Raw genomic sequence first — 22,955 nt, 5'->3', positions numbered from 1 at the left:
TTCTAAGGAGCCCCTCTAAACAATTGCTGCTTGCCAGCAGATCTCAGACAAGCACAAGCTCCTTCAGAGGAAATGTTGATGAAATTCAGTCTTGCTTTTGAATCACTGATGCAAAAATACCACCTTTAAGAATGAAGAAGGGAGGGGAGAGCCTCCATTAATATAAATACCTAATTTCCACTGACATTTACAGGGGTTATGATAGCTTCATGAAAGCAAAATATAACCCAAAGAATTATCCTTAAAATATCTCTACAAGCCCACCTGATGTTTTCTAGTGCTCAAACACTTATAAAAGACAGTTCTCTTAATACTAAAAATTAACTCAGGGAAATAGGGAAATGATTCAAAAAGATTTGTTTTCAAAGTTATTTCCTCAGACTGGTTCATAAAAGAAAGGCTAAAATCCACAGGAATAATTGTCCTATTCACTCTGGTATCTAACAGTGTCTCTGCCAGCATTCATTTCTCCAAATATTCAGGGAAGAAATTCTTTCCTGTGAGAGTGGTGAGGACCTGGCACAGTTTGTCAAGAAAAGCTTGTGGCTGCCCCATGCCTGGCAGTGTTCAAGGCAGGTTGGACAGGGCTTAGAGAAACCTGGCATGATGGAAGATGTCCCTGCCCATGACAGGGGCTTGGAACAAAATTATCTTTCAGGTCCCTTCCAACCCAAACCATTCCAGAGTTTTGTGATTCCAAATATTTCAAAGAAATGGTAAAAAAAAAAAAAAAAAACCAAAAAAACAAAACAAAAAAAAACACCCAAAAAAACCCCAAACAAACAAAAAAACCCCAAACAAACAAAAAAACCACCACAAAAAACTCAATACAGGATCAGTTACAATGAAAAATTTATGTTTTGTTAATTGTAACATCAAAAAAGTTTAAAATCAACTGTTTCATCATTCCTATGGAACAGTCTTGGATTTGAGCACATCCTGCCAGATTAAGGGCACAGAGCAGGTTGGAATGCAAAGCCAGTCTTAGGTAGACTAAAGCTGGTGCCTAGGCACAGCTCACCTCTGCTAAAATTCCGCAGAAACCCAATGCACACACACCTGATCTGTCATGAAGTCCCAGCTGGCAATGGGCCCCATCTGTATGACAGGTTAATTTCATTTAAATTAGGGAATAAGGGAGAAAACGGCTCAGAAAGCTGCACAAAGCAGCAGGATTCCCAACCTGGCTTTCCTCTAAGACTCTCAACAATATTAAAACATGTTAAAGGATGAAACTTCCCTCCAAACATGTCCTTCAGCTCCTTAATGGATCCTGAGCACTCTGCAGGGAGCAGGGGAAGGCTCCAGCCAAGGGGGCTGCCTTCCAGCAGACCTAGCAAGGGCACTGATTTACTCTGACAAGCACTAACAAAAACAGGGAAAGAACAAACTTTGTGATTCACAGTTATTCCCTTCCTTTCTCCCCTGTATCTTCCTCTTGCCTTGCTGGATTCAAGCTCTCACACAATGCAGATGGGAAAATTCTCAATGCTAGTCTTTACCTTTAGTTTTCCACTTCATTTTAAAGTTCAGCAGAAATCAAAGTCAGTGGAGCTTGAAGGAGATGAGATTAAACTAGAAAATATTTTGAGATCCAAGAAACAAGAGCTTGTCTGAGTACCAAAGTGTTTTATCAGCTTCCCACACCACGCTCTCCATGAAAGCAGCTGAACTGTATCCCTTGCTTTATTCCAGCTTAAGATCTACTATAGAGGCTGAGGTTTTGGCTCCCAATAAGGCAGACACTTGGAGAGAAACTCTTAAAATACTCTCCACGTGTACTGGGCACAGTAAATTAAAGAAAATAACAATTGGCTGAGCAATTATTGAACTCTATTTGTGTCTGAGAGCTGGTTTTCCAATAGACCAGAGAGCCTGGCTTGCTTCTCTGCAGCGATCCAGGAAATCTGAGCTGGGAACAGCTCAGTGGGGACAGGTCAGGGTGGGCTTTGGTGTGGGTGGGAAGAACCCAGGTCCTGCTGGTGCTGTTTGCTAGGGGAATTAGGCTTTGCTTGTGAGAGCCTGCTGGCAGCCAGCTCAGTCCTGTAAATCTGACTCAAGTCTTTAGCTCCCTGTACTATTTTCAGGTCTTGTTCCCTCTCACAGGGAAGAGCAATTTGAACCATTTCCAGCCCATCTATCATTAAGAGATAACTGGCTTTTCCTCAGCTGTTTTCCCTTGATCTCCCTTTTCCTTTACTCCATCTGTAAAACTGTTATGGCTGGACAGATTTGGGTTTTGCAGCATCTCAAAAATAGCTGTAAAGGACAAAATAGTGACTGAAGATCTTATACACTGCAAGACCATGTTTTCCTCTGGATAAATATTGGATTATCAGAGTAAAAACACTCTCTGGGATTCAGTAGTTGTACTGACTAGAGCTGAGGACAGAAAAAGGGATGACAAAGCAAACAAGAGTGGAAACTCTTCCAGAGCTGTGCTTACTAACCAAATTTCCTTCCCCTCAGAGGCAAAAGATCCAATAGATGATTTTCTTTGCTCTCCACCTCCAAGATCAATAGGCAGGCTTTAACTAGGTCACAGATGAGATACCCAGAAAAAGAAAACTGCTTTCTAAGGAATAATTTCTCCTCAGCAAATAATTGGCAATTTTTTTGCCAAAGAATCTATAGAGACAAGAAGCAGTGCTGCAGGTGGATCAGTCATTTTGACCACAGAAGAAATGGAAGATCAGCTCAAGTTCTCACCTTTTAATTACACTTTTCCCTAAATCCATTAGAGGCAAATCCCAAAGAATTCTTTTAATCCAGCCGAACTTCAAGTCAGACACATTTCTTCAAGAGAATTAGGTGTTCCTATAGAAATAGAACCAGAACCTTCTGTTAGAGAGAGAGGGAGCTGCAGGTGTGGAGAGACACAAGAGTTTCTCCCTCCCCATGGAATATTTTCAGTGCTGGTTTTTCCTCCACTTGCTCATGTCCAAACCTGTTATTTGATAAACACTTCCTCTGCCACCACAATGTCCATGAGGTTTAATATCTTCAATATATCATGAGTCCAATTTTCTCTATGGGTGCTACAAATACCCAATTTAAGCCATTATTGTCCCGCCCTGGGTTAATTCTCAAATGTCTCCAGACTAAACTACTGAAACTGCAGACCTGGGTCCCACTGCAAGCTGCTCAATAAAACGATGAAATAACCTCAAAAAAAAAGCCTTTTTGCTTTTGCTCTACCACCTGTGATAGGACCAAACATGGTCACCCAGGTTTCAAGCAGCAGAGATGAATCTTCAACCCCACCTCTATCCTCCAGCCTTGCTGAGGTGTAGGATACTCCCATCACGATGGGGCAGTAAGGAGAAGGCCTTCCATTAATTTTGAATGATGCTTTTCTATCTCCAGCTATGAATAAACCAGATCAATGACACCAGCATGTTTTATTGGGCCTCCTGTGCAATGAATTGGGAGTGAGGCAGGCAGGGAGATGGAGCCGACATGCAGATGAGATTTGTAAGTGAGGACATATTGATTATTTCCATCTCAGTTCAGGCAGTAATTCCACACAACGCCTCTTCCCCTGTTTCAGCTCATTATTTATGCCATAAAAACACTATCTCAATGATAATAACAGGCTTCATTTACAAGGCAGAGCATAAAGCATTGATGCTTAAGATTTCAGGAAGTGAGTTAAAGGAAGTGAGAGAGATTTAACAAGTCCAGGAGATGCACAAAACTGCTGAGGCTGATCTTGTGGCTTTTTATGCCCTCCAAAAGGAAGATTGAGAGCAGGTGTTAGATTACCAGGTTTTTTATTAATAACTCCAGGCTTGTATGAGGGCTGATTGATGGCCCAGTCAGCACTTTCCCAGCAAATAAAACTCTCCACACTTTGTGCCATCAGTAGACTGTCCCATCTCAAACAGAAAAATCAGGGCTGCTCCTGATCCCTCAGAGGAGGTTCCCCAGGAGACTCTTCCCTGGAGAAGATCCCCTGTGATCCCTGCAGCACAGATAGAATTTATGGCTGGGATTTATCCACAGTGAGGTTATTCCTGCATTGCCACCACCACCATCATAACCAGAATGACTTGTCCAGCAACAGCCTCACCCTCCAGACCACCCCAGGAAATTCCTCCACCAGAATGGGTCCAGAACAACACCTAGGCTTCAACCTACATAAAGGAACATCAGTCCAGACATTCACAAATGAAGGGAAAAACCCCATCTTTTAGGAGATATTTATTCTAATTGTTTTGCCGCACGTGTCCTGAGCAGCTGTGCGTGGGAGGCAGCCTGCTTCCCAAACAGCCAAAGGGCAGCTGGGGTTAATATCCTGCAGGAAAAGCCTCATGCCTTCAGTTCTCTCCCTTAATTGCTAGGAAATGGCCCTTGAGCATTAAAACACGGCTGGCACTTCTGTGTTTCAGTCTCTGGAGCGATCATGTGAGCACAGAGAGCCAAGGCAGCCCAAAAGCCCTGGTATTGTAAATGCAGGCGAACCCAATGGGAAGAAATGAGGATGTCTGACTCAATTCAAAAGGTTGAATGATTTCTTTATTATAAATATGCTAAAATACATTAATATACTATATTAAAGGAGGATACTAAAACTACATTCTACTTTCTCTGACTCTAACTCCAACCCAACTCGTGACACTCTCTGAGAGCCCAGCCCCAGTTGGGTTGGATTGGCCACCAGGCTCAAACAATCCTCACCAGAATTCAACCAAGCACTCACCCCAGGTAAACAATTCTCCAAACACATTCTACATGGGAAAAACAAGGAGCAGAAATAGAAATTGTTTTCTTTCGTTTCTCCCTGTGCACCTCTATGAAAATCCTGAGAGGGTGAGAAATGTTCTTGCCACACCCTGGCTCAAACTTTACTTGAGGTTGTGCACATGTCAGGTGAGCCAAGACAAAAGGAACAGCGAAAATTCCTCTTAATGCAGCGAGAAATTGTTCACTAAGGCAAGATCTATTGAAGCACAGAAGGGGAGTTAAGGTGTCCTGAACACTGCTCAGCCACTGCCATCTCCACACCAGGCAGTGTTTGATGAAGGCTGTGGTGCAGCACAGAAGTTCTTGTGCTCTGCAGAGCGTGAGTGGGGTCTGCTTCCCTCGCTGCTGCCTCACTTATGAGCCTTTAAGTGCTTAATGAACCCAGGTAAGAGGAACAGGGCTGAAATATTTATAGCTACAGCACTAAGCTGAGTGCACATGAGCGATTAGAACAATACTAGACAACATTATTTGCACAGTTACTGCCCAAGTTCTCCCATACTCCAAGACAAAGCAGCATCAGCATTTCGCAGGAGAGTAGGTGTATGGATTCAAATTCTTATTGGATTTATGTTCCTGACAGGAGTTTAGGAATTCTTCCAAAGTGCATCAAGGGATGCCCTTTTAACTTGGCTGTTGATAATTAGGAGAGCTAAGAGGGTCCCCAGTTGCTCTAGGAGCTCCAACTTGTCCTTGCACATGACTTCAGGACTAAGATTTTCCTCAGATGTTCTTGAAACTATTAAGTAAAGTTTCAGCCCAGTAGTCCCAGTACACCCAGGAAAGTGCAGCAGGGGAGGAAGAATTTTCTTAAAAATATTTAGAGCAACATAGGAGAAAAGTATCCCCTCACAGAAGCTGATGTGCTCAGGGCAAACTGACAGCAGAGGCCAGGCATTGCTCAAGGGAAAGGGATGGCTTTGTCATTTCTCAGGCATGAATGACAACCCTTGTAATGAAGTAAAGATAAAAGCTGTTCCAGAACTTGTCTAGGAACCAGAGATGAGTCCAATCTCAAATATTCAAGAAGCAAATCTCACATTTCCCCAAAGTCAGGAGAACGGGTGAGAAATACATTATTGATGGAGGCAGGCAGGAACCACAGCAGGTTATAAATGCAGGTGGTCTTATTTAAAACCTTCCTTCCTGAAGATAAGGGATATGAGCAAGGAAACTGAGAAATTCTAGATTTTATTGTGCCCCTGCTAGTCACCTGGGGGCACAACCTGGCCTCTTCAGAGTGCACAAAGTTAATAGGAAACAAAAGCTCACAGCATCTTTGCCCTTCCCTGGTCTCTAAAACATCTCAGGTCAGCGAGGCTCTTCAGGACAGGTCACCAGCCACACTGCTGGGCAGGACACTGTAATTATTCAGCCTCTGTGAATTTTTAAATATGAAACCTGTGTGCATGTTATTACAGCACATCAGCTGGAAACCTGCCATCCCCAAAGGCCAAGCACAGCTCTGAGCTAAATTATGAGACTAAGAGCAACGAAAGGAACACCTCCCTGTCAGCTCCTTCCCTTACTGCAGGCTTATGCAAATGGACCAAATACAGCCAGAACTGACCCCAGACACAGAATAAATCCATCTAATAGCAGCAAGGAAGGAGAGGGAGGTAAGGGGAGGATCTGGACTAGGGAGGTGTGCAGTTGTAGGAAACATCTGTGGTACAGCATGCCCTGAGAATCCTGTCTCTGACCACATCACGCTTTTCTGATTAATTAAATCTCCTAACCTGAAACATGTTTAACTTTTTTGAGTGTCGCTGCAATCAGTGGTGAGATGGAAAATATCTCTGGAGAGGGACAGCAGAAATGATAAAGGTTTTACAGCTCTACCCAAAGCTATTCCTTTCTCCAGGAGAGAAGATGAGACTCTTGAAAGGGAAATGAGAAGAAAGAAGGGGGAAATAGGGCCATAACAAAATTAATCTTTACCCTCCTGAGCCATTCCTCTCCTCTAGACCATCCTGCTTCTGCCTTGCTGCCCCAGCTCTCTGGCTCACCCACAAATGAAAGAGCACAGCCTGCTCTGCAATCTTCCCTGCCTCCTGCCCCTGCACGGAACTGGAGAATCAAAAAGGTCGCTCAGAAAGGCTCTGGGAACTGAAGTGGCCTTGGTGATTTTGATGTGGTTTGTGACACCTTTGCTGCCTTTCAGTGGCTGCCAAGGTGCACTGAGGACCAGTGCTTAGGCTGTATTTAACAGCTTCCCACCAAGAGCTGGGCAGGGGTGGGTTTGTGTGCCGCAGTTTACAGTTCATTGTGATTAATACACACCTGCTAAATACAGGAGTAACACAAGGACAAGCCAGGGGTCTTTTTTTGGCTTCCTCTGTCCCATAATATAAGCCTTTCATCCTGCTCCAAGAGACAAACTTGTACTGCTCTTTTCACGTTTTTAAACATTTGTGTAGCAGCAACTTCTCCTTTCTCCTCTCTCTTCCCTTTTGAAAGCAAAACTGTGAGCCATTCTTACATAAGAGCTACAGAAATTAAACTGTTGTGTTTTCCTCTGGCCTCTGATCTTGTCTAAATCACTGAATTAAAGCTAAATACCCCTTTTGCAAAGCAGGTAGCCAAACCACAGCGCTCTTCAATTCTTACAGGGACTCCACGGAGTGACAGTTACCACAATATTTGTCATCTGCTTTGTTGTTACCCACTGGCACATCCAGCCTTAATTAGACAAGTACAAGTCAGCACATTAACTGCAACAGTGCTTCTTTTATTTCGCTTCTCTCCTGCCTGCAACCACAGCCCGGCTCTGCAAACCTCTGCGTGCGGATTTCTCCTGCAGCGTTCCCACTGGAGCCAGGCAATTTGGATTTAATTAACCTGCTTGGAGTCCTTGTCATCTCCACACCATCTAGAGCAAGGAACAGAGGTCACTCAGTTCCAGGCTTTGCTTTTCAAGCAGCAGATGATGAATCTCTTCATTCCTGTGGAATATTTGGTTTGCAACACACTTTAGAAGTGCAGCAGGAGTATTTGTGCCAGCAGTGCCCCTCACACAACAATCTGAGTGGACACACCAATAAAAATTAAAGTCCTGTGTGTTGGAATCTGAGCTATTGATGATTCCGAGATTGTAGAAAGTCTCTGTCTGTCAGCCCCGCTGCCAAAGCAGAAGCCATAATTGGTCTGTGCTGGTTTCCAGGTTGTTTATTCTGTTTATCTCTCACATGTTCTGCTGCCCTACCCAGCTCTGTCCTGCAGGGCAGCGTGTGGGGCTCTGCCCTCAGTGGGATGTGACAAACATTAAATACCAGAAACTCCCTGGGCTGGATTTACAAGAACGTGCCAATATCTGTCACCTACGTTGGACAGTGTGTCCCCAGCCTGAACCAACAGAAAAATGCCAACACCACAGTGAGACATGGAGGGCATGAAGAAGGAGAAAAAGGACAAGGCACACCCAATTTCCTCCATCTTGTCCCCTTTGGACCCCTAATTAGAATCCTAAAATTTTACTTTTGCACCTATGCCACAGTTAATTATTACTCATATCAAAAACTCAGAGCTGGTAATTCATGCTGTAAGATTGAAACCTCCTTTCCATGGCCAGAGATCACAGCCAGTGTCTCTGGGGGCTCTGTCCAGGGGGGTTCCTGAGCCCTGCCAGGGTCCCAGGGCAGCCAGAGGGAAGCTCTGGATTCCCACACCTGTGCATGCAGGCTGCTTCTCCACACAAAGATATGGGCTTTTCAAAGACCTTACAAAGTTCCACTCCTACTTGCAGAAGTCTCTAAGGTGTCTCTGGTGCTAACAACCCTCCAGGAAGTTTGGGCTCATATTCAGCAACTCAGAATATTTTGGTGGATGACAGTAAAATTTTACTCCCTTGATGCTCGCCAGTTTCTCTTTTTCACATTAAATACTCCTATCTGTAAATGCTGCACAGCTCTTATCACCCCAGAAAAGAAAGGCTCCTATCTGCTGCCTGCTGGGCTCTGCTCACCTCTACTCCGAGAGCCCAGCAAACTTCTCTCCACCTCATTTCTATGCAGTGGTGTCAAAGGGGCTTCTGCTCAGAATGACAAACCCATCCACAAATCACTTGGGAATCTTCTCCACTCAATTTGCTCCAGCTCTGCCTGGCAAACAAGAGACAGGAGGCACATATACATTACTACTGATTAGTCTGTGTCACCAGTATCAGCAGCCAGGCACACAGGCTGACCGGAACTTTAAATATTGATAACCAAACTCATCTATCATAGGCCTGAGAGAGTGACAGTTTCAGTGCATAACAGCAAAGGCTTTCTACAATAATCAAACACTCAATAATTCATGAAAATATATCCCTCCCAAATCAAATTGGAAGCTATTTTGTGTAATATATTATTTAAAATTCAATATCATAATGCACACAACTCCTGCTCCTACCACAGAGGGCTGTTTCAAAATGTGATTATGTGCGGACTCTATTTAAAAGTGACAATTTTACTTTTCATTTGTTTAACAGCTTAAATGGGAGAGCTCAACTGGAACTAAGTCGTCTGACAATGAAACCAAAGCCGACATAAGCAACTTTGGAAACTTCATGACAGCTAAAAAGGATGAGTCTTCCTCATTGGTAACACAGATGAGTTCCCCACTCTGATGCTCACCTTTACAATTTTTTCAGTGTTTAGTGAAAGGAAATATTCTGAAAAACTGCCTGATAAATATTTTCAGTTCTGCTGTTGTCACCTTGGACTGGGCAAAAAGCAAGAAAAATCATTAAAAAAAATCTTCTTGCACTGCAGGTAAGAGAGAACAACTTTGTGGCTTGTTTATTCCTGTTGGAAAACCCATTTCTGTAAGGGAAGGCTGCCTGGTGCAAAGTGCCAAGAGAAAGGGGGCTTTGCCCTTGTAAACTGAACGCACTGGAGCATAAAATGCAATCAAGGTTGGTGACCAAATCCAGGGCGTGCAGGCATCACTGCCCAGTGGTGGTGGGGCAGGGATGAGGTGGGATGGAGGGCACCAATCCTGTGGCGTGGGCACAGAGGGAAGGTTGGCAGCCAGGAGCCTGGCACAGAGCAGCTCTGAAGGGTAAAACTGCTTTGGGCAGAGGAGAATCTCAGCCTGTTTATGGAGAGCTCACAAGGAGAAGCCACAAGAGTTCAGTCAGGCACCAACTCTTCAGTCAGGTCAAATGCCAGTCTGTCCTTGTGTGTCTGCTGCAGGTTAAATCTCAGTCTTGTTCCCTCAAACAGTGGTATTTTATGGAAGCAAATTTGAGGGAACAAATGCTCAACTCTCTCATTTATTCCTTAAAGGAAAAAGATGAATGAATTTTCTTATCTCTTGCTCTATAATGACTACTCCCCACTCCTTTGGACACCTTGGATATTTGATGTCCTTTTGCCTATTTTATTCCTTTTGCTCTGTATTCCCAAATCAGAACAAAATCACGTGTGAGCCCAAACATTGCTCCTTTTCACTGCAGTGGGGGAGCTGAGCAGGGCTGTGCCTCTTCCAGGTTACAAAACAAAAGCAAATTTGGACACATCCTCTCACTGCTGCTTGGGAAAGGGGGGGTTGAAGTGCTAGCATAAAGCTGGTGACCATTAGAAGCAATTGTTCCAGCTGGAAAGTTTTGGTTCAGGTTCTGCTCCCATCTCTCTGTTTTTTCAGAAATTTCAAAGTTAATGTATCTCAACTGAAGGTGCTGCTCTCATGCACAGTGTCAACCAAACCATGTCCTAGGACCAGTCCTGCCACTTACTGCAAATACTTCAGGGGTTTTTTTTTTGCACCAGAAATTCTTGTTTCTGCTTCCCTCTCATTATCAGTTTCCTATATACTCTGTGAGACATTAGAAATCAAGAATTTAAAATATTTTGGCTTAGTCTTTTTTTCTGTTCACCTCACTGGGTGTTCTCAGCCTCCCATCATAGATTCCTGGTGCTTTGCCACTCACATTCTGCATCTTGTTAGAGCCCAGCACAAATGAAGGCACAGAGAGGTCAAAGTACTCACTTCAAGATCTGTTTTCAGAGCAGTTAAAGACACTTAATGTGCTAAAGCAAAAGATTAAGAGACGGTGCCATGACAGTGAATGAAGATTCTTAATAGGAACGTGCTAGGTATAGAAAAGTTCTCTGACAGAGAAAGGCAAAACAGAAATAGTGACTTCAAGTTTTAAAGAACACATGTATCCCCACATGTTCTAGCAGAGAGATGAGCTATTCAGAGCTCCCATCTCCCTGTGGATGTTTGACAGCAGCAGTGACTTAATAGCGGGGAAAGACAAAGAGGAAATAGCAAGAGAACACAGTTCTGTGGAATGGCATTACCAGTTTGGGTGGTATTTTGGAGGTCAGAGTGGTTCCTAAACATTCAGAAGGTGAAAGATTTTTTTTATCAATGAACCTCCAGACTGCCCATGCTCTAACAGCTGCCTGTGGGTTTTCCCTGTGAGCTACCAGCTGAATTCCTGCCATCACACTTGGAAAAGACCTGAAGTGCAGCAACAATCCCACACTTCCAGTGCCACAAGCACGAGTGTTTAATGAAATTTCCATTGCAACAGGGCTTTACTGAGGTGTGCACATGGGTAGAACCAGCAGTAACATCCATTCTTCTGCAGAGTTCCCAAGACCTAGGAAAAGCTCCTAGGAAATGGCAATAGATAAAAAGAAATTCAGAATTTTGGTCATTATAGCAAAGTTCCCAAACCACAAGGCTGCAGGCATGACAACAACCTGTCTGCAAACCTCCCGTGCCCAAACAAGCTGAAATAACTGGGAAGATGTGGTAGATTTGGGTACCAATATCCCCCTGGATGATGCAGTCAGTGTGGGTGAGTGAAGAGCCTTGTCTCTGAAGGGCTGACCACAAACACCTGCCCAAACTGAAAGAAGCATCTTTAGGGGAAAAAAACCCTGTAATCTGCAGGAAAGTCAGCATGTGAGCTGCTGAAATTCTTTGGTGCGATATGGCTCTATATTTACAGGCATTCACACATGGCTGCATCTCACTTCTAAATGTCTCTCAAGAGTTGTATATTAAACAGAAGAAGGATTTTTCTGGGAACAAACACAGTTGGCAGCCTTTTGTCTCTATTTTTTTACAGTAATTTATGGAAGAAGAAAAGTAGCAGAGTCAATTTTAAAAAGGCTGCAGCCTGGACTTTGATAGATGAACAGATTCACCAACAAAACCTCTCAGTTTCCTCTGAGCACTCCATCTTCTTATCTGCTAATCCTGGTGAGAATAGGGAAAGCAGGCAGCAGAATAAAGACCTGGGTAATGTTTAAACCAGGGGATGATCAACTGAGGGATCAACCTCCCTGTTTTTTTTTCCCCAGATCAAGAGCTGAGCATTTCCTGCTCCCCTTTCAGGAGGGGTTGAGTGAGATGACAACAACTCACACTCCAACCTGCTGGAAGAGTCCAGGATAATTCCTTGCAGAACAGCCCCGGTGCTCCAGGCTCCCTCTGACAATCTGGGACGTTGTGGTAGGGAGTAACAACAGCTCCAGCTGTAATTTCTGGGAGGTGACAGCAAATAAAAGCACTTTTCCCAACTGGTTGTGCAGTCCTGTTCTCAGGCAACACCGGGTTTGCTTGAATAGTGTTGCATCTGTGCTGATTCCTGGTGAAACTGTCACAGCCATGAGCAACTAGAACTTAAAAACATTGGAATTTAAAAGGAGAAATGCCATTTCCTATCCAGAAATATAGTGAGGGAGTCTAGGCTCTTCCAGGGAAAATTTAGAGGAGTATTTCAGGTGCAAGATGAGATTTCTGAGGTGGGTTGACATCTATTAGGGCACATGGAAAAGGGAACAGTCCTTTCAGTGTTTAGATACCACTCTGGAATTTATGCCCACAGCCCCAGCCCCACCAGCTGCTCTTCTCTTTCTGCATCCTCAGCAGAGCTCCTGCCCACCACACAACCAGATATCCTCACACAGATCTCATTTGATATTTTTAAACACATTTCTAAGTTTAAAACCTAAGTAACTTCCAAGGCTCAGCATTTTTTTGTTCAGTGAATGCCTTGATTTGTGACAAGTGCTATAGGAGGAAACAACACACTTTTGCTTCAAAATCTGTTCCTGTCCCTCAAGTAGAGCCTTTCTCATAAACTGGAATTTGTAACCCTGTAGTCTTTAAAGCAGAAAAACCCTGTAGATATTTGAAAGGAAACTGAAATCAAGTAAAAAAGAATCATCAGATTCTCGTGACTTCAAGTCCTGCTGAAATTCCACCCAAGCAACAACACCAATAGAACACACAACAAGCAAAAGAAATACATGTGTAACTGGAACAGAAACTGCTCGATGGGGACCTCTTGTATTTCTGTAGCAACACTCAACATTTCCTTGTCCAGCAAAGTCATCATCACATCACACCAAGATGGAAGAATCCTATGTAAGATTTGGATTAAAGCAGTTTTAAGCAAAAAAAAAAAAAAAAAAAAAAAAAAAAAGGAGTAGTTACTTGAGCAAAACACAAAATGAAAGTGAAAAGTGGAATTAAAGTAAGCAGTCATTCAAGTACCAAAGGAACACAGCTCTGCTCCTGCTGTCACTGTGCCTGTGCTTCCTAAGCTCACAGCTGCAGATCCCATCATTCATCTTTTTCCTAAAGCCCAGATCCTGGAGTCCTTTGATGACACAAGAGTCACATGTCCAACCAAATTTCACCCTCACAGGGAAGGAAAAAAGGCTTGAAAAAACCCTAATTATTTTAAAAAAATTAAAAAAATAAAGACTAGTTTATGAAATAAATTATTTTTCAGCCTTTAAAACATTGTCTCCCTCCTGCTGGGCTTGGTAGAGGCAAGAGAATGCCCAGAGCTGCTGTGCTCCAGCCTTCCAGCATCAGCCAGTCCTTGCTCTTTCCCCAAATCCTACCTGAGCCCTAGGATCTGCAGCAGAGCTTTCCCTCTTCCTTGCTCTGCACTGCATCATGGCACGAGGCTCCCTGCCTGCATTCCCTCTGCACAGCTCCTCTGCACTGCAGCACTGCCAGAGCCAGCACTGCCAGGACCTGTGGGTCTCAGATTCAGTCAAAGAAAGAAACTGAGAGTTTCTAGCCATGCAAAAAGCCTGGGAAAGTGCTGGGAAAGAATGCAAATAATTCTTTATCTCTCTTGTTTTTCACATTGTTTATAGTTAAATTCTATCACTATGTGTCAAGCACTCTGAACCAATAGTGTAAGTTGTTTTCACTTCAGAACCAATAGATTTAGTCCTTACAGAGCACTATATAAAACAGCAGTATATTTTAAATAAACAAAAGTTTTACTCTCAACAGCCTTCTAAATCAGTCTCTTCGTTCCCATCCTGCCTCAACAGCAACAAGGACCAGCACTGCCAGGACCAGCACTGCCAGCCCTTCTCCCTGCCCTGTGCTCCCCTGGAGCCTTCCAGCCCCTCCAGCTCCCTCATCTCAGCTCCAGCCTTCAGCTTTTCCACCGCAGCACCTCCAAATCCCCTGGCTCTGCCAGCTCCCTCCCAATGCTCCATGGCACAGCCCTGGAGCATCCCAGCTCCCGTTTTCTTTCTGTTCTCCGTGTTCAACACCAGGCTGCAGCACTGCTGGAGCATCCCACAGCTTTTTTTTTTTTTTGACATCTTTGATGCTCTGTAACCTGCACCAGTGGTGCTGCAAGGATTCCCTCCTGCCTCAAGACACCCCTCATCCTTTAGCCAGATCCTGCCTTCCAGTCCCGTGAGTTTTACCCCTCCCTCCACCCCTTAAAATCTCTGTATTTGTGCACAAATCCATATTCCTTGCTCAGGGACATCAGAGCACCCTTGGCAAGTACAGACTTTGGAGAGTTGTCCTGGATTTACTAATGGGAGGTCATGCCTAACAAACTTGATTAATTTCTTTGAGGAGGTGACAATGACAAGGGACTGGGCAAGGAAATAAAGCATAATTCAATCAGACTTCAAGAGCCCTTTGATACAGTACCACATAAAAGGCTAATTTATAAGGTTAATATGGATGGCATTGATAGCAAAACACTTATCCATGTAAACATCTTTCTTTTAATTACTCTGCAAAGAAAGTAGGAGGCAAAGCAAACAGTGGCTGATCACAGGAACAGGAAATGCTCACAGGAATATTTGTGCCCTCATACCCATGGCTGGTAGGGTTTTTCTTCCAGCACTTTCTAAGAAGATTCCCTATAGATGCCTCTCATCTTGGTGACCAAACAGGCTACACAAGGATGTGACTTTGAAGGGGCAGAGTGACATCCTTCTTGTGCCTCTCTAGGACATTTGGTACAGCTGCAATAACAGTGGTTTAATAAAAGGCACCTTATTAGAGGAGCTGCTGGTGCTCCAAACACAGAAGGCTGGGCAGGTGCACACAGGGTGTTAAACAAAATCAAGAATAGAGACAAAAATCAAGACAGATCAGAGTAGAGCTTTGGGCTCACCAGAGCAATCCTACCTGTCTGTAGCTGCCCAGGGGACAGGGTGTGCTCCTTCAGCTGCCTTGCTCCATGGCCATCAGAGGCTGAGGCTCACCACAGCAGAGCAGTTTTCTCGCCTTCAACTGCAGCCTGTGCTCCTCTTGGTCATTAAAAGATCACCTAGCAGAATGAAATCACCCTCCATTCTCAGTAACTAAAAAAATGAAGCTATTTTTCCTTTCCTGGTCAAGCAGGAGGTCCAGGAAGATGCAAAGGTGCTCCATGGAGCCCTGCACCACCACCCAAAATAATCAACCCACCCTCCACAAACCAGAGCCTTCAGCCTGGCCACTGCTCCCCTCTGCCAGCACAGACAGTGTTTCCCTCTGTTTTCACAGAAAAAGCACATCTGTTTTCTGTAAATGCTGTAAATTAGTTAATGTTTGTAAAGTGCTCTGCTCGTGTGAAGTGCTACATAATTACTACGTATTATCAATATAATTTGGCTGGATTGTGCCACAGCCGCCTCCTCTCTTCATTTGCAGCTTGGAGAGGGTTTTCTTAGACATCAGCTCTTGGTGCCACCCAGCTCAGAACTGTCCTGACCTCCCCAGGAGGGAAATAAACCCAGCCCTGAAGCACATCCCTGGGACCTTCACCTCCCCTCCCTTCAGAGCAAGGGGTGCATCCTGAGGAGGAGGAACTGCTTTTGGGAAGGGAAAAAAAACAACTGCTCTTTGTAGTCCACAATTTAATGACCCCAGAATTTGTAACAGCTACTAAAAGTATCCTAAATATCAGGAGAGCAGCAGCCTGGCTAGTGATGGGCTCAGAATAAAGACTAGAAGTCCCTGGTCTGCAGTATGAATAGGAGTGACCTGTTCAGGCACTAACAAACCTCACTGCTCATCTTAATACAGCCCTAAAACGAACAAACTATGAGCAAGCATGATCTGATTTTCCCAGCTCCCTGCTCCCTAGCACCCTCTTCCAGCAAATCCTGCATTTTTCAGGTCTCAACAAAACAAAGCCTACATAAAACGCTTCCTAGTTCCAGGCTAAAACCTGATAGAAAAAATAAATTTTCATATTAGAGAAATAAACTGAATAATAGGCAATCTAACTCTCCTTAAAAGATACAGAAAGAACTTCAAGATAGTCTTAAAATTTCATTGCTAATAGAAAATAGATCCCTAAAGAAAATAAATGCTAAAAATCACTAAAACAAAAAGACCAGGTAGAAAGAAATGGCTGCTCCCTGCTTCTCTAGAGGAGCTGCTGCCCATCCCTCCTGGATTTAAAGGGCAAAAAGTGGTGCCAGCTGGGAAAACAATTGGGCAGAAAAAAATCAACAATTTAAAGGTACTTTCTAGTTTTATTTCTAACTCCTGGGACAAATAATCTAACTTGAGGGCAACATTCCCCACAGATCTGTCAAATTATTAAAGTGGAATGATGGGAAAAATATTTGGCCTGTGACAAGATGTATTTAAAATTGCTGAAGTGAGAACAAGAAAAAATGTAACCAGAATATCTGTTCTTTCTAAAAACAAAAACTATCAGACTATGAAAAAGGCATGATTGGAAAGCCAGAAGTTTTCTGGTGTACATAAAATACTTCACAAAGCACTAAATGAGCTGGTTGACCCAAACTTACATCAGTTCTTTTTTACAGGTGTTACCTGAGAAGGAAATTTTCTCCCAAGTTCTGTGTTTCTGTGTGGTAGGAACCCATCCCAAATGTGGAGTCTCATGAAGAGGGAGATAATCCAGCCCAGGTAAGCATGGACACATTTAATCCATCCCAGGTTGCCTGAGAAACCCATGTTCAGGAGGGAATGTCTGAACTAAGCTGGTCAAAATCATGGAAAAGCAGATTTCCAATTCACAGTTTACGAGTTATGGATTTGCCTCATAAGAGTTTTCGATTCCAGAGGTTTTAACATTTGAACTCTCACTTTCTGAGAGTCTTCCCTCTGTTCTCTGCTGGAATGGATGGGAAGACTGGATTCAAAATTCCAATATGCAATAAATCAGACTGATAGCTGATTCTTCTGGTTCCATCTGTAGCTGATAACACAGCATCATTTGAAGGTCCAGCAAATGTAAATATAATTTTCAAATTATTTCAGATAAATTTGACAATATTCCAGTGTTTTTGAAGCATGTGCCATGCTATTGCCTGGGATGTCTGTGCTCCTCTCTAGATTTGCCAAATTCATCTGGTTAACCTGGATCTTTCCAGTTTCTCTCCCTGTTTCTAATGTCACATGAATGGAGGGGTCTTGGTGCTCTCAAATCTTCCCGAGAGAGACAAGGAGTCTACAACACTTCTGGCATGGGTGTGATTATAAAGCAGCAGAGGGGGAAATGGGTCTATAAAACAGTGGTCCAGATCATCTGCAAGTGCAAATGGGTTTGGCTCTGTTGAGATCAGTGGAGCAACATCAATTTACAGCTCCTGAGGCTCCTGCTTAGTCTGCAGACCTGGGCCAGAAACTGGGGCACAGGAGCTGCAACACCTGGATTGCAAATCCTGAAGGAATAGGTTTCAGAGGAACCTCTGGCTTGTTATGGTGGAGGCAGAAGGAAAGGTATTTTCTTGAGTTTTCTTTGGTTGGAGGGAGAAAGAGTAGGATTAAGTGTCTTTTTAAAAGGCAGGAGGAATGGGCAGAGACAGATCCTTTGGAGGCAGTCTGCCCCAGACCCCTCTCCTGGTCCCTTCCTCATTGTCCAGCATTGCCTGTAACTGCTGGTTCAGGCTTCTTCTCTCTCAAATACATTCCTTTCTTATTATTTTACAAAGTGAGAGGGGTTGCTTTAAGGAAAAAAAAAAAGTTCCAGATTATAAATGCATCCTACTAGGGTTTCTTTTTCTTTCCTTCCAGACAAAAGCATTTCTCCTTCCAAGCTTGATAGACCTCCCGACCCTGCTGATGTGGGTGGATGGCTCTGCATGTTCTGAATCATTTGCTTCCTTTTCAAGTGTTACTTTCCCCTTATTTCAATTACCCTTCCTCTATAATTACTGGGGCTGCTCCAGTGAGCAGGAGTGCTGTGGAGCTGACAGCAGGGCAGGCTGCCCGTGCAAGCTACATCCTTATCCTGCCCGGGCACTGGGCACAGTGGATGTTTAACAGCACAGGAGGAATTGTTGGAAGATATTCAGACTCCAGCACTTTGCAGAGGGTTCAGTGCTTTTCAGCTGAGCTGTGTGCAATTGCTCTGCCTGTTCCTGCAAGAGTTGGAAACCAGAGGTGCAGGGATCACTATTGCAAATGCAGGTGAACCCAATGGGAAGAAATGAGGATGTCTGACTCAATTCAGAAGGCTGAATGATTTCTTTATTATAACTATGCTAAAATACATTAATAAACTATATAAAAGGAGGATACTAAAACTACATTCTACTTTCTCTGACTCTAACTCCAACCCAACTCGTGACCCTCTCTGAGAGCCCAGCCCCAGGTGGGTTGGATTGGCCACAAGGTTCAAACAATCCTCACCAGAATCCAACCAAGCACTCACTCTAGGTAAACAATTCTCCAAACACATTCCACATGGGAAAAACAAGGAGCAGAAATAAAAATTGTTTTCTCTTTCATTTCTCTCTGTGCACCTCTATGAAAATCCTGAGAGGGAGAGAAATGTGCTTGCCACAGATCACCTCCTTCATCCCCTCCTCGGTGGCAGCAGGAGGCAACGGAGCTTGATCCCACACCTATTTGAGCTCTTCAAAGGAGGCTTCAAAGGGATCAGTTTGGCCCCCAAAAGGTGCAAGCAGTTTTGGGGGGAGTAGGGCAGGGAGGGAAGGGGGGACAAAAAGTGATGATCTGGTTGGGCTGCTGAGGATGGATGTAAAGGGAGAATGCCGTGGGGCAGGGATGAACCTACTTGCAATTCAGTTTTCGTCTGTGTGGTTTCTAGAAAACAAACAAACCAAACAAATAGCTAAAATATCAAACCAAACAAACCCTTTACAAAACAAAACCAAACATAACCCAAATCAAACAAAACTAAAAAACAACCCCCCCACAAAACAAAACAAATAACTAAAATACCAAACCAAACAAACCCTTTACAAAACAAAACCAAACATAACCCAAATCAAACAAATCTAAAAAACAACCCCCCCACAAAACAAATAACTAAAATACCAAACCAAACAAACCCCTCACAAAACAAAAGCAAACAAACATAATCCAAATAAAACAAAATCTAAAAAACAACAAACCCCCCCACAAAACAAAACATTCCCCCCAAAACCTCAAAAAGAAAACCAAATACCTAAAAAAAAACCCAAAACCCCTCATAAACCAAACCAAAACAACACCTCCCAAAAAAGCCCTCAACCAGACAACCAGACAAACAAAACCCCCAAACCAAAGCAAAAAATATCCCCAAAAAACCCCATCAAACAAAAAACCTAACACCTTGACTTTTTAAATGCTGATTTTTGTCTCATTCACTACCAAATTTAAATGGTAGGTTTCATACAGGAATTCTGCAAAGTGGCACAATTTTGTTAAATATCAAGCTTTATTCAAAAGAGAGACGGAGGTTCAGCTTCTGTGTTACAAGTCAAGTTTCTAGAAAAGCTCTGCCTTATCTATTCTAAGAAAATGCTTTATTAGGTAGTTTTCCAAAAGTTAATATTATTTCCGAGCCTTCTTCCTGACTTCTATCCCTGTAAAAGCTCCTTTCATTGAATATCCCATCCATACACTCTGCTAATAATGGGATACCTATTATTAGCACATGGATATTGGAAAAGGATCTATTCAAAAGGTCCTAAAACCTATCCCCAAACAAAGAGGAGCTGCAGCACTTCAGAAAAGGCCCCACTGACTGGTGTTGATTGTAGAGAATGGGATTTTATTTTTTTTTTTTTAGCCATCTAATTACACATTTCAAATTTAATCTTACACTGAAATTCTAGGAGGCAACAGCCTGGAGAGAGGGTGTCAAAAGCTTTCCTAGCAGCAGTTCAGGGTCCTGCAGAAGGGGCTGGAATTGCTGCTCTGTGTGCTTGGCACAGGCACCTGTGGGTTATTCACAAACACAACTTCATCTCCTGCATTATTTCATCTCTATGAGACATGAAGCTGCTGGGCTTGAGTTGCTTGAGTTGGGCAGAGGATAAAAAATAAAAACACAAGATTATTTTTTATAATAAAAAATAATTTGTGAGACTTTGGGTTGGACCAAAAGTGATTTTCTTTTTCTTTTTCTTTTTCTTTTTCTTTTTCTTTTTCTTTTTCTTTTTCTTTTTCTTTTTCTTTTTCTTTTTCTTTTTCTTTTTCTTTTCTTTTTCTTTTTTTTTTCTTTTTCTTTTTTTTTCTTTTTCTTTTTCTTTTTCTTTTTCTTTTTCTTTTTCTTTTTCTTTTTCTTTTTCTTTTTCTTTTTCTTTTTCTTTTTCTTTTTCTTTTTTTTTTTTATTTTCTGCCTATGTGCACAATTTTCTGCTTGGTTCTACTCTCCCTGTGCTCAGGCAGGTAAAGAAGAGATGTTGGCAGGATAAAATTGCAGGAGGAAGGATAGGAGAGAAAAGGAACAGGATAAGCGAGAAAAAACCTGAACAGCCAGATGAATTTGGGTCCTTTTTAAATTTTTTTTTTTTCCAACACTCAAAGATTTCTAAGCAAAATTAGGAGTGGTGAGGAAGATTGTTCCACTCTGGAGTAGGTAAGATTCATTTTTATTTGACTTTTATTGGAGCTGCCTTAAGAATAAAAGAGCAGCACCATCTCAGAGATTTGTACACAGCCTCCCCACCCAGAGGAAATGCCATAATCTGTTGGGTCCTTGGAGGCATGGGACCAAGTATTGTTATTTAGAGACTATTTTTGTATTTCTATACATATTTTTATTTTTGGGTGCAGCAACAGAGGTGAGGGATTGCTTAAAATTTCCTTTGACCTTTTGAAGTGTTCCTGGGAGCTAAAGGTGTGCACAGGAAATATTAAATTACAACCATGTCTCAGACCCCTAGAAGAGTCTGACAGCTGCAGGAAGCAAAGGCAAATAATACCCAGGACTCTCAGAAATGGCCCTGGATCTTCAGACCTTTCTGAAAACTGAAATTCTTCTTTTAATTCAGTATAAACGGATTAGGTCCAAGCAAGCCCAGCACCATGGGCAAACCTGGAAGGAAAAGAAAGAATAATTTATCTTCAGGTGTTTGCATCTTTCAAAACCTGAAGGTTCATGCATTGAAAAGTTATACCTGCAAAGGGATCAAATGGGAGATCAGATGAGGGAAAATACCCTCACATTTCCCTTATTCAGATAAACTTTTGGCTGTGGCAGGAGTGAAATCTCCTGCAGCACAGGCTCTGTGAAGAATGGACTTCAGCTCTGCTCGGATGTGATGGGAGGGTGATTTCCATGATTTTCTGAGAGCAGAGGAGCTCCTCTCAAATTGACACTCACTGAGGGGGGGTAGGAGAGGGCACTTGCCTGGGGAAAGGGTCAGCACTCTGAGCTCTGCAACATTTTGGCTCATTTGAGGATTTTGGAAAAAGCCCAACTTGTGAGTGACTGGGACAAAGGCTGAGCAGCTCCCTGTGTCTGCCATGGGGAAACTGCTGGTGTCAAACCACAGCTCTTCTTCTCACCTCTGGCCAGGCACAGCCTTGGTCCTACAAGCACCAAATTATGAAATAATTTAGAGTTGTCTTTGTATCTCAGTTTCTCTCAAACTCTGCTGCCACACAGGGTTTTAATTTTTCAGAGCAGTCTGACCCTGCCCTGAGTCAGTCCTGCCCTGAGGATTTTCCAGCTTCACCTGAGCCTGGGAAACAGCAAATGGGCTGCAGGCTTGATGTGGTTGCTCTTTCTGAGCCTTCCCTCATTCCTGCTGCTTTGTTCTGCCCTCCCTTGCCTTCTCAGCCTCCTGCTTTAGCTTTCTCTGGCTTTCACAGTTGTCATTCTTGAAAATCCAAGATGGGATTGAACTTAAACCTTGAGCTAACAGTGGAGTGCCAGGCTGGCATACATTTCTCTCACAATTAGAATGGATGAAAAGCTTAGGGAGAATATTTAGTGGGTCTGTATGGCTGGAATTTACACCAGGAAATCTCTGTGTAGGTCCTCACCCCACGAATTGCCTTGGCTTCGCCTCACCTTTGCTCAAACAGCAGAAACTCATGAAATGCAAAGTCAGAGAGCTTTGAATGCTAAGCCACATGGAATATTTGTTCTTCAACCAGGCACAACTTTTATATAATCAGGGTTCAGATGCAGGCATTTGCTAGATTATACTCTCTTTGCTGTGCACACTGGTCATAGGGCAGGCAGATCACAAAGTTTGCTGGTTGAGCAATTCAAAGAGTGCCTAAAACACATCAGAATTAAGAGACATTTTATTTCACTATGATCCTCCAAATTTCCTCTGCAGTGCAGAGTCACCAACAAAAACAAAACAGACAGATGAAGAACATGATCATCACTATAAAATTCATTCCTTTCTAGAAGAAAGGATGTCCCCTGCATATGCACACACATGCACCTATTAGTAGATCACTTGCTGTGTGTTTTGGGGCTTCTACTCACTGCTTTGCCCTTCTTCCCCAAGTCTGGGTTTTCCAGTACAATAAGAACCACCAAATTTACCTCCTGCACCTGGAACATGCAGACTCAGAGATACATAAAAATAACCCTGAGAGCTGCCAAAAGGTTTTTTTTTCTTTACTTTTGGAAGGCTTTGCTCTGGCAAATCAGTTCACTGTGTACCAAAGATTATTAGGGCATCTTATTTAAAACTTATGATCTAATTAGTGGCTTTAATCGTAGTTAATTACACAGAGAGCAACAAAGCAGTTATATTTCCTACCAG

At 43.1% G+C, this 22,955-nt stretch overlaps 1 long non-coding RNA gene across 2 annotated transcripts in view; it reads right to left on the bottom strand.

Moving 5' to 3' along the window:
* The window catches only part of LOC146765859 (uncharacterized), a 29,917-nt gene extending 10,669 nt beyond the window's left edge, over nt 1-19,248 (bottom strand). The window contains exons 1-2 of one of the 2 annotated variants that reach the window (XR_014958800.1): nt 13,605-19,248; nt 2,710-2,817 (exon numbers count right to left, since the gene is read on the bottom strand). This is a non-coding gene — a long non-coding RNA (uncharacterized LOC146765859). The remainder of the gene's footprint in view (nt 1-2,709; nt 2,818-13,604) is intronic. The other variant, XR_014958801.1, reaches the window with a different exon arrangement.
* Nucleotides 19,249-22,955: the final 3,707 nt, after the last annotated feature.

The sequence above is a fragment of the Lonchura striata genome, chromosome 17 (genome assembly GCF_050655825.1).
Source record: "Lonchura striata isolate lonStrDom1 chromosome 17, ASM5065582v1, whole genome shotgun sequence".
NCBI lineage: Eukaryota > Metazoa > Chordata > Aves > Passeriformes > Estrildidae > Lonchura > Lonchura striata.
Note: the sequence above shows the minus strand (reverse complement) of the source record. Positions and strands in the feature narration are given on the sequence as shown.